At 51.9% G+C, this 13676-nt stretch overlaps 1 protein-coding gene across 2 annotated transcripts in view; it reads right to left on the bottom strand.

Annotated features, from left to right (window-relative positions):
* Positions 1-5369, bottom strand: part of TMEM248 (transmembrane protein 248) — a 30687-nt gene extending 25318 nt beyond the window's left edge. Inside the window, exon 1 of one of the 2 annotated variants that reach the window (XM_080830906.1) lies at positions 5083-5369. The gene's annotated coding sequence lies outside the window, so the exon portion shown is untranslated. Of the gene's footprint in view, positions 1-4638; positions 4749-5082 lie in introns of those variants that run through there. The other variant, XM_080830907.1, reaches the window with a different exon arrangement.
* Positions 5370-13676: the final 8307 nt, after the last annotated feature.

The raw sequence follows: 13676 nt of genomic DNA, 5'->3' as shown, positions 1-13676 counted from the left end.
GCCAAATCAGCTCCTCCTCCCAGACAGACACAGCCATCCCCCCAGTGACCACTGCCCGCCGTTCCTGAGTCTCTCCCTCCCACAGTCACCGTCTAGCAGTTCCCGCTTTGTAACCTCGCTCACGAGCAGCTGCTCCCCCCGCCCCCCGGACACTGCCTCCTTCAGCCAAACCGAAAGCTGCATGTATCCTGCTCGTGTTGCCTCTCCTTTCCATGATGCTTCTGCACTGCCCCCCCACCGACAGGCACCGCCTGACACGGAGCAGGTGCTTAACGTAATGTTGAACACGACTGCCCACTTTTCACGTGAGTGGCACACGGTTCCAGGAGTCCTGCACATACTGTGTACGAGCCCTATAACATCTGCATTGCACAGACAAGGAAATTAAGGCCTAAGTAAGTCAGCTAACTTACCAAAGGTCATACAGTAGGAAATGAACCAAGACTCAAATCCAGTCCACCCCCAGAGCCAGCGCATTAACCAGTAAGCACAGTGCAGCCTCCCAGTAAATGTTACGGATTTGGATAAAGAGTCAAGCCTCGTCAACCCCCATCAAATGAGGTAAAAACCGAGCGTACACATATAACTTTGCAGTTAAGACATCAGTAGTGATACAAGCGAGAGCCCTCTCATTAAGGGGATATGAGGAAGGCAGAAACCAGACTACCAAGGGTTAAGGAGAGAGTGTCCTGTCTAACAGCAACTACCTACAGCATGCCCTGTGCCAGACACCACGCAAAGTGCTCTACTCACGTTGTACTTCTTAATCATACAACAATGCTAGGTAGATCCTACTATCCTGATTTTACAGAAGGGGAAACTGAGTCAAAAGAGGTTAAGTAATTTGTGCCAGGTAATAAGTGGCAGAGATAGACTCTGCCTTAATTCATCCGAGCCCAAAAACTGTGTCATCAATCACAATACCAGGGTTGATAAGTAGGTTTCAAGTCCAATGTCAAGTTGAAAAGAAACAAAATTTTTTACAAGCCACGGATATATAAAATGTTTTTAGTCATGGAATTCAAAAAGCACAAAACCAACTTTTTTGAAGTTTAAAATGGTGAACTTACTTTCCATCTCTATAAACAAGGCAATTCATGTCTCAAAATGCTCATCCATTAGAGTACAAAGCAAAGATGAGTAGAATTTTGTCAGTGGTTTGTTTCTCAAGCTAATATAATTCAGTGTAGAAAAAACATTCACCATAACTCAAAAGTTTAAATGACCAAAAGAGAAATTACAACAGAAAGCATAAAGTTTTAGTTGCTAAATGTGCATTTTAGGCAACACCAGTACTCAAAGACAAAAAGGAAAGGAACAACACAGGCTGATATAATCACATGTTTGCAACCAGACTTACTTTCAAAATTCAGACTCAGGCTGTACTTGTACTCACTTATAATTAATGAATGCATGGCTCCATTTTCAAAGTCATAATGTAAAATCACTGTAACCTCCAACATGCCCCTCTCCCTTTTTTTTTTTTTAAGATTTTATTCATTTATTTGACAGACAGAGGTCACAAGTAGGCAGAGAGGCAGGCACAGAGAGAGGGAGGGGGGAGGAAGCAGGCTCCCTGCTGAGCAGAGAGCCCAATGCGGGGCTCGATCCCAGGACCCTGAGATCATGACCTGAGCCGAAGGCAGAGGCTTAACCCACTGAGCCACCCAGGTGCCCCAACCCCTCTCCCTTTTTTAAAAAATTAATTCACCATAGTTCCAAAACAGAAAATAATTTATCTTTGTTCTTTAATATTTTTAAACTGCTGACCATCTTAAAAACCGAATTAAAAGTATCCCCACATTAAAGTTTAATGACTTGGGAGTTTAATTAACAGATATTAAAAAAATAAATCATGAGTGATGACAAGATTAAATGAACACTAAACGTTCAATATGAAATTATATTGTAACATCCAAATTCAGTATAACAACTGGGAGATGCCATGAAAACAGCACTTTTAACCAACGAGCATAAAAGACCAACTGGCAAATGACCGTACTTTGCAGACGCTCATTGCCAAAGGCTTCTGTAGTCCCTGGGACTACACTGAGATCTGTAATTATACACAAACTACAAACCTCTGGTCAAATGTATTCAATTTGTTCCAGGGAAAGATAATTTAAAGATTTCCATATTTATTAAAATAAATCCAAAATGGAAAATCAATTTGCTAAAAACTCTCTTTCCTCCATTTCCTTTTTTAAATCACTATGATACTGTGCTCGGTTTATTTTTTTTCAAGTTTATTTAAATTCCAGTTAGTTAACAGATAGTAATATTGGTTTTAGGCATACGATTTAGGGATTCAACACTCACATACATCGCCAGCGCTCATCGAAAACAGCGCCCTCCTTAATCCCTACCACCTTTTTCACCCGTGCCCTCGCTCACGTCCCCTCTGGTACCCATCAGTCTGTTCCCCATAATTAAGAATCTGTTCCTTGGTTTGCCTCTCTTTTTTCCCCTATGATCACCTGTTTTGTTTCTTAAATTCCACATATCATTTTTTATATTAATTGTAGTGTCATAGTAAGATACTTTTTAAAAAACCGTCTTACGTGGCAAGAGAATTCTGCGGCATATTACTGACAAAAAAACATCACACAGGTTGTCTGTCCCTGGACTAACGCCGTGCTGTGGCCCCTGTTAAAACCACTCTTTTTCAGATGCTTCTGTAACGAGGAAGCAGAGCAGTGGGTAGAAAAGGAAGAGTCGTCTAAAAGAAGCATTAAAAAGTCAAGAGAGTGCAGTCCTGAGCAACGTTCAAAGAAAGGATAAGGCTGAAGTCAGTGAGGTCCTGAGACTGGTTATAATGTTGCAAAGCAATTACAGGGCATCCTCCTTGAAGGATACTGGGTCAGAGAAACCACTCGTCTGGGAAGTGAACTGATGTCAGTGAAAATGCTCGGGGAACCGGCGGAAGAGCCGCCCATCACCCGGCTGCAGCCAGAGCGGCAGAGACCACACCAGAGCTGTGTTCTCGCAAACTAAACACAGGCACAGAAACAACATGCAGACACAGAATCTAATTTCCTGATTGCTAATACCAGACAGAAATCACCATCAGCATCTTTTTCATTGTCCATAAAATAAGTCAAGCACCGACCGCTTTGTGTCACTGGCGGCATAAAAGAACAAAAGAAACCCACCAAATGAAAACAATTCTTTAGAACCCAGAGATCTACCAGAAGCCAGACTGCGTGGTCTTGGCTTTTTTTGTCTTAGAAAAGCATTTAACTGGAGCACTTGGGTGGCTGAGTCAGTTCAGTGTCCAACTCTTGATTTAAGCTCAGGTCATGATCTCAGGGTCCTGGGATGGTGCCTGGAGTTGGGCCCCAGGCTCAGCGGGGAGTCTGCATGAGGATTCTCTCCCCCTCCCCCTCCCAAATAAATAAATCCTAAAGAAGCAGAAGAAGAAGAAGAGAAGAATTTAACCCTTTTTTAAAAAAAGATTTTATTATTTATTTGAGAGAGAGAGAGAGAGAGAGCATGAGAAGAGGGAGAGTCAGAGGGAGAAGCAGACTCCCTGCCAAGCAGGGAGCCCGATGCAGGACTCCATCCTGGGACTCCAGGATCATGACCTGAGCTGAAGCTGAGCTTAACCAACTGAGCACCCAGGCACCCGAGAAGCATTTAACCCTTAACGGACTTCCGAAGCCAATGACTGTAGGACCCCACTGTCCAGCTACCTCATCTGGGTGCTGTTCCATTAACTGGCCCTCGCTTTTTCATTTCACGGGTTAATTCTGAAAGACCCAAATGCTCCAGACCCCCTGAGGTCCACCTTAAAAGCCACTTCCTTTATGACACTTAACCATAACAAAGCCATATGGCAACTGCGGCCTGCCACTTCTTACTGCTCTCTCTAAGCATGTTCCCTGCGGGCAGAACTATTTGCAGGTCTGGTCTCTCTTCCCTGCAAGAGCAACAGCTGCAGCCCAAACAGAGCTGTGCTCCCTCAGCATTTGGGGATCTCAGAACCCAGGCGTGGGTGGCAGCCCCCACTTCCAGTCCCCCTCAAGGAGGCCACAGCCATTCTTCCCACAGCTCTACTGGGAAGTCCACACAACGAGTCCTTATGCTAGAGAGAAAGCAGGCTTGGGGTCACGAAGTACATCTCTGCTGCACAACAGGTCAATTTCCTTTTCTTACACGGGGGAAGCGGGAAGGTGTTCAAGCAGCTGCACACGGACAGCTCGCAAGTGCTCGGACCCCTTGCGAACCGAAGAGCTCTGGGGACAAAACGATTTATGAAACATTCGTCATCCATCGATCCCAGTCCAGCGCTGGGATTTCCCTCCCACCTCCTCCCACCTCCTCCCACCGCGGCTCACCTTCGAGGAGCCGCAATCTTTCCCGCTTCGGCGCCGCGAGGAAGCCCCCCACCCGTCACCGAGGGCTCGGCCTGCCGCGGACAGCTCCGGCGCAGGCCCCGGGCCCCGAACGGCGCCCCCTCACCAGCTGTCCCCGGCTCCGGTGCTCCCACGATTCAAAGCGGCCCAGCAGGCTCGGGGTTGCCGCTCCCGGTGCTTACCCCGAGAAACGAAACTACGCGCCTCCAGGTCACCCCGCGGCCGCCCCCGAGTTCATCAAAGCGCGCGCGAAGCCGGCCACCCGCCGCCCCGGGGCACCCACCGAGCCCGCGACGCGCAGTGCCAGCGCCCCGCTTCCGCACCCCCGCGTCCTCTCCCGTCTTCTCTCGCGGACGCTAATTCGCGAAGGGAGCGGGGACGCCCGCACGACCCCGTCAAACACGGCCACCACCAAATGCGCCGGCGCCGAGTCCAAACTGTCCAGGCCTCGGGTGCGTACCGGGAGGTCCCGCCCTCTCGAGGGCGGCGGGCACCCCCGCTCCGGGTGCGGGTGGCCAGCCGGCGGCGGGGGTCAGGCCCAGGCCGGCGGCGCAGGCCAGACCCCGCCCGAGCGGAGCGACCCCCACCGCGACCCGGGCGGCGGCTGCGGCCCCGAGAGGCTGCGGAGACACCCGGCCAGCAGGTCCGCTCCCACGCAGCGCGGTCCCCACTCGGCCCCGCGCTCGGCCCCGGCGACCCCGGCCCCGGCCCGCCAGCCCCCGCTCACCCCGCCCCGGTGGGCAGCGGCGCGCCCCGGGCCCTGCCGGGCCAGCTGGTCGGCGGACGCCCGCGGCCGCTCAGAGCTCACTCGCGGAGGCGCGCGGCGGGCCCGGGGCCGCTCGGCACCATCCTCCCCGCCGCGCCGGGGGCGGCGTCGGGCTCCGCGGGGCCCAGGCGAGGCCCAGAGGCCAGTCCGGCTCACGCCGTGGCGACACAGACTCGTCTCCGGGTCCGGCAGCCGCGGTTTCCGGGTAGAAAAAAACGCCACCGCCACCGCCGCCGTGACCTCCGACACCGGGCGTCCGACGGCGGCTCGGCCGGGACAAGACTCCTCCGTCGCGAACGCCGGAGACCACGCCCCCGTCGGGTCACGTGGCGGGGGCTTGCGCGCGAACGCGGGCGCTGCGTGCGTCCCGACGTGGAGAGCGCGCCGTGCCCTTTCCGCGTGCGGGTGTGAGCGCGTGTGCCCGCGTGTGCCCGCGTGCCGCGTGTGCCGTGAAGGCGCGGGGCAGCGACGGGGTCATCTCCCGGGGAGCCCAGGTCGCCCGCCCGGCCGGGAGCGAGTCGTCCGGAGCCGCGGTGGACCCGGAGGGACTGCGGAGCGGCTGCTGCGTCCCCGGAGCGCGCGGAGGACACAGGTGCCCGCGGCCGCACGGGAAACACGCTTTAGTGTGTGTTTTTAACGGTTTTATTTATCTGACAGACAGAGATCACAAGCGGGCGGAGGGGCAGGCGGAGGGGGAGGGGAAGCAGGCCCCCCACTGAGCAGAGAGCCCGGTGCGGGGCTCGATCCGAGGACCCTGAGATCATGACCTGAGCCAAAACCAAGAGAAGGACCCTTAACCAACTGAGCCACGTCTGCTTCTTCTACGGACATTAGTCATATTCGATTAGGGCTCCACACGTGACCTCATTGAAGTTTAACTACCTTTTTATTTTTTTTTTAAGATTTTATTTATTTATTTGACAGGCAGAGATCACAAGTAGGCAGAGAGGCAGGCAGAGAGAGAGGGGGAAGCAGGCTCCCTGCCGAGCAGAGAGCCCGATGCGGGGCTCGATCCCAGGACCCTGAGATCATGACCTGAGCCGAAGGCGGAGGCTCAACCCGCTGAGCCCCCCAAGCGCCCTTGGAAGTCAATTTTAATTCATTCTTTTGTGTATTGTGGTAAAAGAGTTCTACTTTTTTAAGGTTTTATTTTAAACGTTAAAAACGGTTCAGTCCGCTGAGTGTGGAACCGCACAAGGTCCGAAATGCCTGAAATGCCTGTCGGGTTCCTCAGCGTGTGAACCGTGTTTCCGCCGGTGCGCCGCGTGTTTCCTTCTGTTGGGATTACACTTGCTCGTGTGTAAAGGGAAGTTCGTGCTTGTGTCATTAGTAGGTGGATCCGCGCTGATAAACGGGTCCCAGCGCGGGAAAGGGGAGCCGCTGGCGGGAATGCAAGTCGGTGCAGCCACTATGGAGAACAATGTGGAGATTCCTCAAGAAATTAAAAATAGAGCTTCCCTATGGCCCTGCAATCGCACTACTGGGTATTTACCCCAAAGATACAGATGTGGTGAAAAGAAGGGCCATCTGTACCCCAATGTTTATAGCAGCAATGGCCACGGTCGCCAAACTGTGGAAAGAACCAAGATGAATGGATAAAGAAGATGTGGTCCATATACACTATGGAGTATGATGCCTCCATCAGAAAGGATGAACACCCAACTTTTGTAGCAACATGGACGGGACTGGAGGAGATGATGCTGAGTGAAATAAGTCAATTATCATATGGTTTCACTTACTTGTGGAGCATAAGGAATAACACGGAGGACATGGGGAGATGGAGAGGAGAAGGGAGTTGGGGGAAATCGGAGGGGGAGAGGAACCACGAGAGACTGTGGACTCAGAAACAGTTTGGGAGAGGGTTTGGGGGGATGGGTGAGCCTGGTGGTGGGTATTGTGGAGGGCACGTACTGCATGGAGCACTGGGTGTGGGGCATAAACAATGAATTCTGGTACACTGAGAAAACAAGATTAAAAATAAAATGAATGTGTACCAACCCACCACATGACTGCAAACCTTTGGGACCTGTGTGCACACTCAGATTCCCTGTAGGAACACAGTGCCTGCTCTAGGGTGTTCTGTGCACATGTGGGTGGTTTCCTGAGCCAAAAGTGGGGTAACACGAGCTTGCACTGGGATTTTCCACAACCTAGGTGTAAAATGGCATTTCCTTACTTTAATGCTGCCGTTGTGCCCCTTATTCCTTGAATAAACTGTAGATTTCTAAGTATCGCCATGCTGTGTCCTGTCATTTTGGGTCCGAGCAAGTCAGACCCACCTGACTACCACCGTTGGGGCGGTTTTGCTGCACTAACGATCACTGGGCTCCTGACAGGGGGTCCTGAGACAAGGACACATCCGTCACCTCTTTGGCATTCCTGCCAAAACGCTAAAACCTGAATCTAATCCTCAGGAAATGAGCAAACAAATCCAGGATGAGGGACGTTCTGCAGAATACCTAGTCCCCGCTCTCCACATGCCTCCGTGTCATGAAAACAGGAATCCTACTTCCACAATGTGTATCGAATCCTCATGATGTACACTTCCAAAATCTTACCGTTTTACTTGTCAGTTATACCTTAATAAGCTGAGGGGATAAAGAAAGAAGGCTGGGCGACGGTTCCAGATCAAAGACCACGAAAGACACGTGACCTCTCAAAGCACTGATTAATACTGCACAGGAACATGGGCTGGAAAATGCGGATGTGGTCCGCTTCCTCCATCAGTGGTAAATTTCTATTGTTACATGAAAGACTGTCCTTATCCTTAGGAGATACATACTAATGTATTACACGTATATACAATCTATAAATACATGTACATATTTATTTAGATCTACACTAAATAGGAATATCGAGTTATCTGCATCTGAGAGAGAAAGAGGGGAAGCGAATGTGACAAAACGTTAAGTGGTGAATCAAGGAGAAGGGCATATAAATATTCATTATAGTATCCTCGCCGTATTTCTGTAGATTTGACAGTTCTCAAAATAAAAATTTAGAAGAAAAAATAATAATCACTGTAATACATTAGGCCAGAAGTCAGCAAACTTTTCTGCAAAAAAAATATTTTAAGCTTTACAGACCGTGTGGTCTCTGTTGCAACTACTCACCTTTGCCAGGCACTGTGAATGCCGCAGGATGCATGGGAGCGGCTGTATTCGAATAAAACCTTATTTGCAAAAGCAGGTGGTGGCCAGATTTGGCTGCCAGCCATATTTTCTGACCCTCCGCTTTAGACTGTGGCCAACTCAGGGCAATTCTGTTGCATCTTACGGTCCATTAGAATTTCACGGGTGCTCGGGAATTGACAAATTGTTAAAACGTGAATCAAATACTCAGGTGTTATCCTAATGTCCGAGTGACTGGTGGCCGACAGCCACATCCCGCTTAAAACATCCTCTCCTCTTTTTCATCTTGTCCCTAATAAAAACTCTTCAATCCCATCTTCCCAGCACCCAGGGCCCAAGCGCCAGTGCCCGCCACTTTCTCCTTTCTCGGTTCTCTGAGATCTTGGGAGGAGTTAGTGTCATCAAATGGTGGTTAGAAATGGGGGGCCTGTGGGAAGGTAGAACGGTGCAGCCACTATGGAAAACTGTATGGCAGTTTCTCAAAATGTTAAAAATAGAACTACCGTGTGATCCAGCACCTTTGGGTTTATTCCAACAGAACTCGAAGTCGGGGTGTTGAGGTATCCGCATTCCTGTGTTCGTTGTAGCACTGTTCACAGTCGCAAAGACCAAGAAATCTAAATGGCGGCCAACAGATGAATGGATAAAAGAAAACATGTGGGAGCACCTGGGAGGCACAGCTGGTTAAGCATCTGACTCTTGGTTTTGGCTCAGGTCATGATCTCAGGGTCCTGAGTTCAAGCCCCGTGTCACCTCCTTGCTAGGCTTGGAGCCTGCTTGAGATTCCCTCTCCCTCCCCCTCGGCTCCTACCCTGCCCTACTCTAAATAAATAAATAAGACCCTAAAAAAAAAAAAAAAGAAAAAATGTGTGTACAATACACTGGAATGATACTTGACCTGAAAGAAAATAAAATTCTGCAAAATGGGACAACATGGATGGACCTTAGGACATGAGGCACGATTCCATTTATATGAGGTATCAAAAATAGCCAAATTCATAAAACCAAAGGCTGGGATGGTGGTTACCAGGGCCTGGCAGGGGGATAGAAAGTTCGGAGTTACTAACGGTCGAAAAGGTTCAGTGAAGAGACCCGAGCAGGATCTGGACAGCGGCGGTCCAACGTCGTACTTGGAGTCAACAGTAAGGCCCGTGTCCAGGTTTGTGAGGCGGACAGATTTCATGCCAGTGTTGTTCCCACCATAAAAGGTAAACGACACAAAAAGAGCGGGGCCCTGGAGCGCCGAATCCCGGCTCCCCACTCCGGCTCTGCGGTCCTGAGCCAGACGACGGCCTCGTGGCCCTGCACCACCTTCCTCTTGGCGCCGCGGGGTGCCTGGTGTCCCTGGCCCGCGGGACCGACGAGCTCCGCCACGTGACGCCCTGGGCGGGGACTGGCGTGTGCGGAGCCCCAGCTCCTGGCGCCTCGTGGCTGCTGCCAGACTCGGCTCGCTAGGCCCGGCCCAGAGGCGATCCCTTTTGAGCGCTTGCTTAGCCCGCGTGCGCCGGGGCCGGGAGCGCGCGAGGTTTTGTCGGGTTCCGCGCGGCGGCCAGACGGCCCGGCCTCCCTGGGAGCGTCCGCCCGGCGGACTCCGGAGCCGCTGAAGTTTTCGTGGTTTTACGACCTTCCCTTTCCCCCTGGTTGTGAAAAAAACGCTGGAGGCCAGCTCTGGGGCACACGCCTTCTCGCAGCGCTGCCACCAGCCCCGGGGCGCGCCGTCTGGGCTGGGACACGTCTGCCGCGGGGACTTAGGGCCGTTTCCACGGAGGAGCCTCAGGCTGACCACGCAGTTCAGCGCCGTGGCGCCCGCGTCACCTGAACGCCGGGAAGACGGAGCTTCCCGAGGAGTCGCTGTCACCTACGACCGAACGAGAGAGTTGTCCCTGCGGTAGCGGCCGCGTCCGTCCACCCCCGACTCTTCAGATCAGGAGACCGTGACCAGACCCGCCCCCTCCGCTGCGCCCGCGGCCACCGCGACCAGACCCGCCCCCTCCGCTGCGCCCGCGGCCACCGCGACCAGATCCGCCCCCTCCGCTGCGCCCGCGGCCACCGCGACCAGACCCGTCCCCTGCGCTGCGCCCGCGGCCACCGCGACCAGACCCGCCCCCTGCGCTGCGCCCGCGGCCACCGCGACCAGACCCGCCCCCTCCGCTGCGCCCGCGGCCACCGCGACCAGACCCGCCCCCTCCGCTGCGCCCGCGGCCACCGCGACCAGACCCGTCCCCTGCGCTGCGCCCGCGGCCACCGCGACCAGACCCGTCCCCTGCGCTGCGCCCGCGGCCACCGCGACCAGACCCGCCCCCTCCGCTGCGCCCGCGGCCACCGCGACCAGACCCGCCCCCTCCGCTGCGCCCGCGGCCACCGCGACCAGACCCGTCCCCTCCGCTGCGACCGCGGCCACCGCGACCAGACCCGCCCCCTCCGCTGCGACCGCGGCCACCGTGACTAAGGGCCTACTTCAGCAGGGGGAGCCATATTGTTGCAGTGAACTTAGATTGACCCTGCCCCTCCTAGAGGAACTTCCTTGCAAAGCCTAGATGGAGGGGCGGGTCAGGCCAGGTGCAGACAACCAATCAGAGAGGCGCACATATATCTACTAGTGTAAATTGAAATTCAATTGGCCGCCTGTGTATCTCGATCTCATTGGCTACCTGTGTATGGCCCGGCTAAAAGTGCCTCTATAAAAGTTGGCTTGCGAGGCTAGTAGGGGAGTCTCTCTCTGTCTTGCCCGAGCAGTAAGAACTGTGAGAGCTGGGGTGGGGGGGGGCCTTGCCAGTGCAGCCTCCCTCTGGGGAGTGGCCTTCTGGGAAGCTGCCTCGTGGGCAGCAGCCTCGTGTGGAGCGGCCTCGTGCAGAGCGGCTTCGTCGGAGAGCGGCCTCATGGGAGAGCGGCCTCATCCGGAGAATCCTGGGGAGCGGCCCTGTCGGGGTCATCGTCGTCATCTCTTAGTAAGAGACAGCCCTGACCGTCGGGTTGGTTTCTGGTGCTGGCGTGAAATAAAGCTTTGCTTGACCTTCGCTTTGTATCAGTCTCGTTCCTTTGATCACGGACCCTAACAGTGACCAGACCCGTCCCCTCCGCTGCGCCCGCCGCCACCGGCAGTGCAGGGTGATCCCGACGGCGGACTCCGCGCTCCGGCGAGCTGCGTCCGTGTTCGAGAACGTTCGCCGCGCTTCTCGCCGCTGCCCCGTGCGAGAAACGGGGTTTCTTCAGCGTCCTCGGCCTTTGCCTGAGGGAGGGAGCCGCTTCCTTCGGGCGGCGAAGCGGGTCAGCAGGCGCGCTCCTGCGGAGGGACTTTAAACCAGAACCCCCCCCGCCCCCCCCCCCCGCACACCTCGTTGTTCCGTGAGGGACGGGGGCGCCAGACCCTGCCCGGAGAGCGACTCCGCCCCCAGAGGCGTCGTTGCGCGCCGGCGACGCAGACGGGCCGCGGGGAAGCCTGGTTAGGGACCGGCCGCGTCCCTTTCACAACAGACGAGCCGTGAGGAGCTCACAGGCCCTTACAGTTCGGTGCTGTGTGGTGGTGTGGACGCTCTGGTTCGTGCGCTCGGAGTGATTTCCCTCCGTTTTCATAAGGCGACCATGGCATTGGGTCAAGTTGGGAAAATTTAGAGACTATTAAAAAGGAAATGAAAACCATCTGTGATAATCAACCCAAAGGTAACTACGGATAAGATTTTGCTGTATTCCTTTTTTGTTTTTTTTTTGCTGTGTTTTTTGCTGTATTCCTCTATTCCTGTATTCCTATTTTTTTTTCCTAGCATTGCATGGAATTGTAGAACAAATTTGGAATATGCTTAACATCATGGTAGGATACTTTTTTTTTTTTTAAGATTTTATTTATTTATTTGACAGACAGAGATCACAAGTAGGCAGAGAGAGGAGGAAGCAGGCTCCCTGCAGAACAGAGAGCCCGATGCGGGGCTCGATCCCAGGACCCTGAGATCATGACCTGAGCCGAAGGGAGAGGCCCAACCCACTGAGCCACCCAGGTGCCCCATGGTAGGATACTTTTACATAATTACTATTTAATGTAAACATCCCCCTCTACACAATTAAAACACTAAAAATTTTCACTTCTGTAGTCAATATTTGTATATAACTTTTATGGTGTTTTTCAAAAATTATTTTCTTATCATAGCCTTCCAGAAATGGGATTACTGCCAAAAAGTAAAAAGATTTTTAAAGCTCTTGACATATAGGGCTGATTTGTTGTCTGAAAATCTTATAATCTGCACTTCCATCAATGAGGCAGGTTTCTCTGTGCATTCATAGTCATAACATGCTATCAGAAAATGTTGCTTTTGCCAATTTGACAAGAGAAAAATTATGTTGTTAAATTATTTTACATTTTCCTGATTACTAATGAGGTTGAAATTTTTCATCTGTTGCTGTCCATTTGTAAGTATAAATGGTCAATTGTTTGTTCATGTCCTTTGCATGTTCTTGTTTTTATATGTTTTTTGTTTGTTTGAGAGAGAGAGACAGAGAGCGCACGCAAGCAGGGGTGGGGAGGGACAGAGGGGAAGGAAGAGAGAGACTGTTAGGCCAGGCTCACACCCAGCGCAGAGACTGACTCAGGGCTTCATCCCATGACCCTGAGATCATGACTGGAGCCAAAATCCAGAGTCAGACCGAGCCACCCAGACACCCCACTTTGTGCATTTTTTCTTTTTTGCAATCAGCTTGTAGTTTTTTTTTTAATTAACATATAATGTATTATTAGCCCCAGCAGTTTGTGCATTTTTAAATGGTTAAAATGTTCTTAATTTTCTTATTTGAAGAAGTACGTAAATTTTTTTTTCATATCTGTATTGGTAATTTGTCTTTTTCTTTTTTTCCCCCAACTTCATTGGGATAGAACTGACATAAAACATTGTATAAGTTTAAGGTATACAGCATGACTTAACACATACTAATGTTGTAAAATGATTATCGCAAAATGGTTAGCTAACACATCCATCACCTCACACAATTACCTTTTCAGTTTAATTTTTTTGGTAAGAACATTTATTATCTAATTTCTTAGCAGTTGTCAAGTATGTAACACAGTATTGTTAACCGTGGTCACCATGCTGTTCTTTAGATTGTTAGAACTTACTCATCTTGTAACTGGAGGTTTGTACACTTTGACCAACACCTCCCCAGTTCCCACCCATCATCTGTTGACAACCACAATTTTACTATTTCCATGAGTTCTTTTTATTTTTTGTTTTTTAATGATTTATTTATTTATTTGAGAGAGAGAGAGTTTGAGAGAAATTTGGGGGTGCAGAGGGAAAGAATTTCAAGTCAACTCCCCACTGAGTGGGAGAGCCTGACACGGGACGGGATCTCATGACCCTGAGATCATGACCTGAGCTGAGATCAAGAGTGGGATGCTCAACCAACTGAGCCACCGAGTGGCTCCATTATTCATAGTGA

Source organism: Martes martes, assembly GCF_963455335.1.
Source record: "Martes martes genome assembly, chromosome: 18".
Classification (NCBI taxonomy): domain Eukaryota; kingdom Metazoa; phylum Chordata; class Mammalia; order Carnivora; family Mustelidae; genus Martes; species Martes martes.
This window is presented reverse-complemented; position numbering and strand designations above follow the sequence as displayed.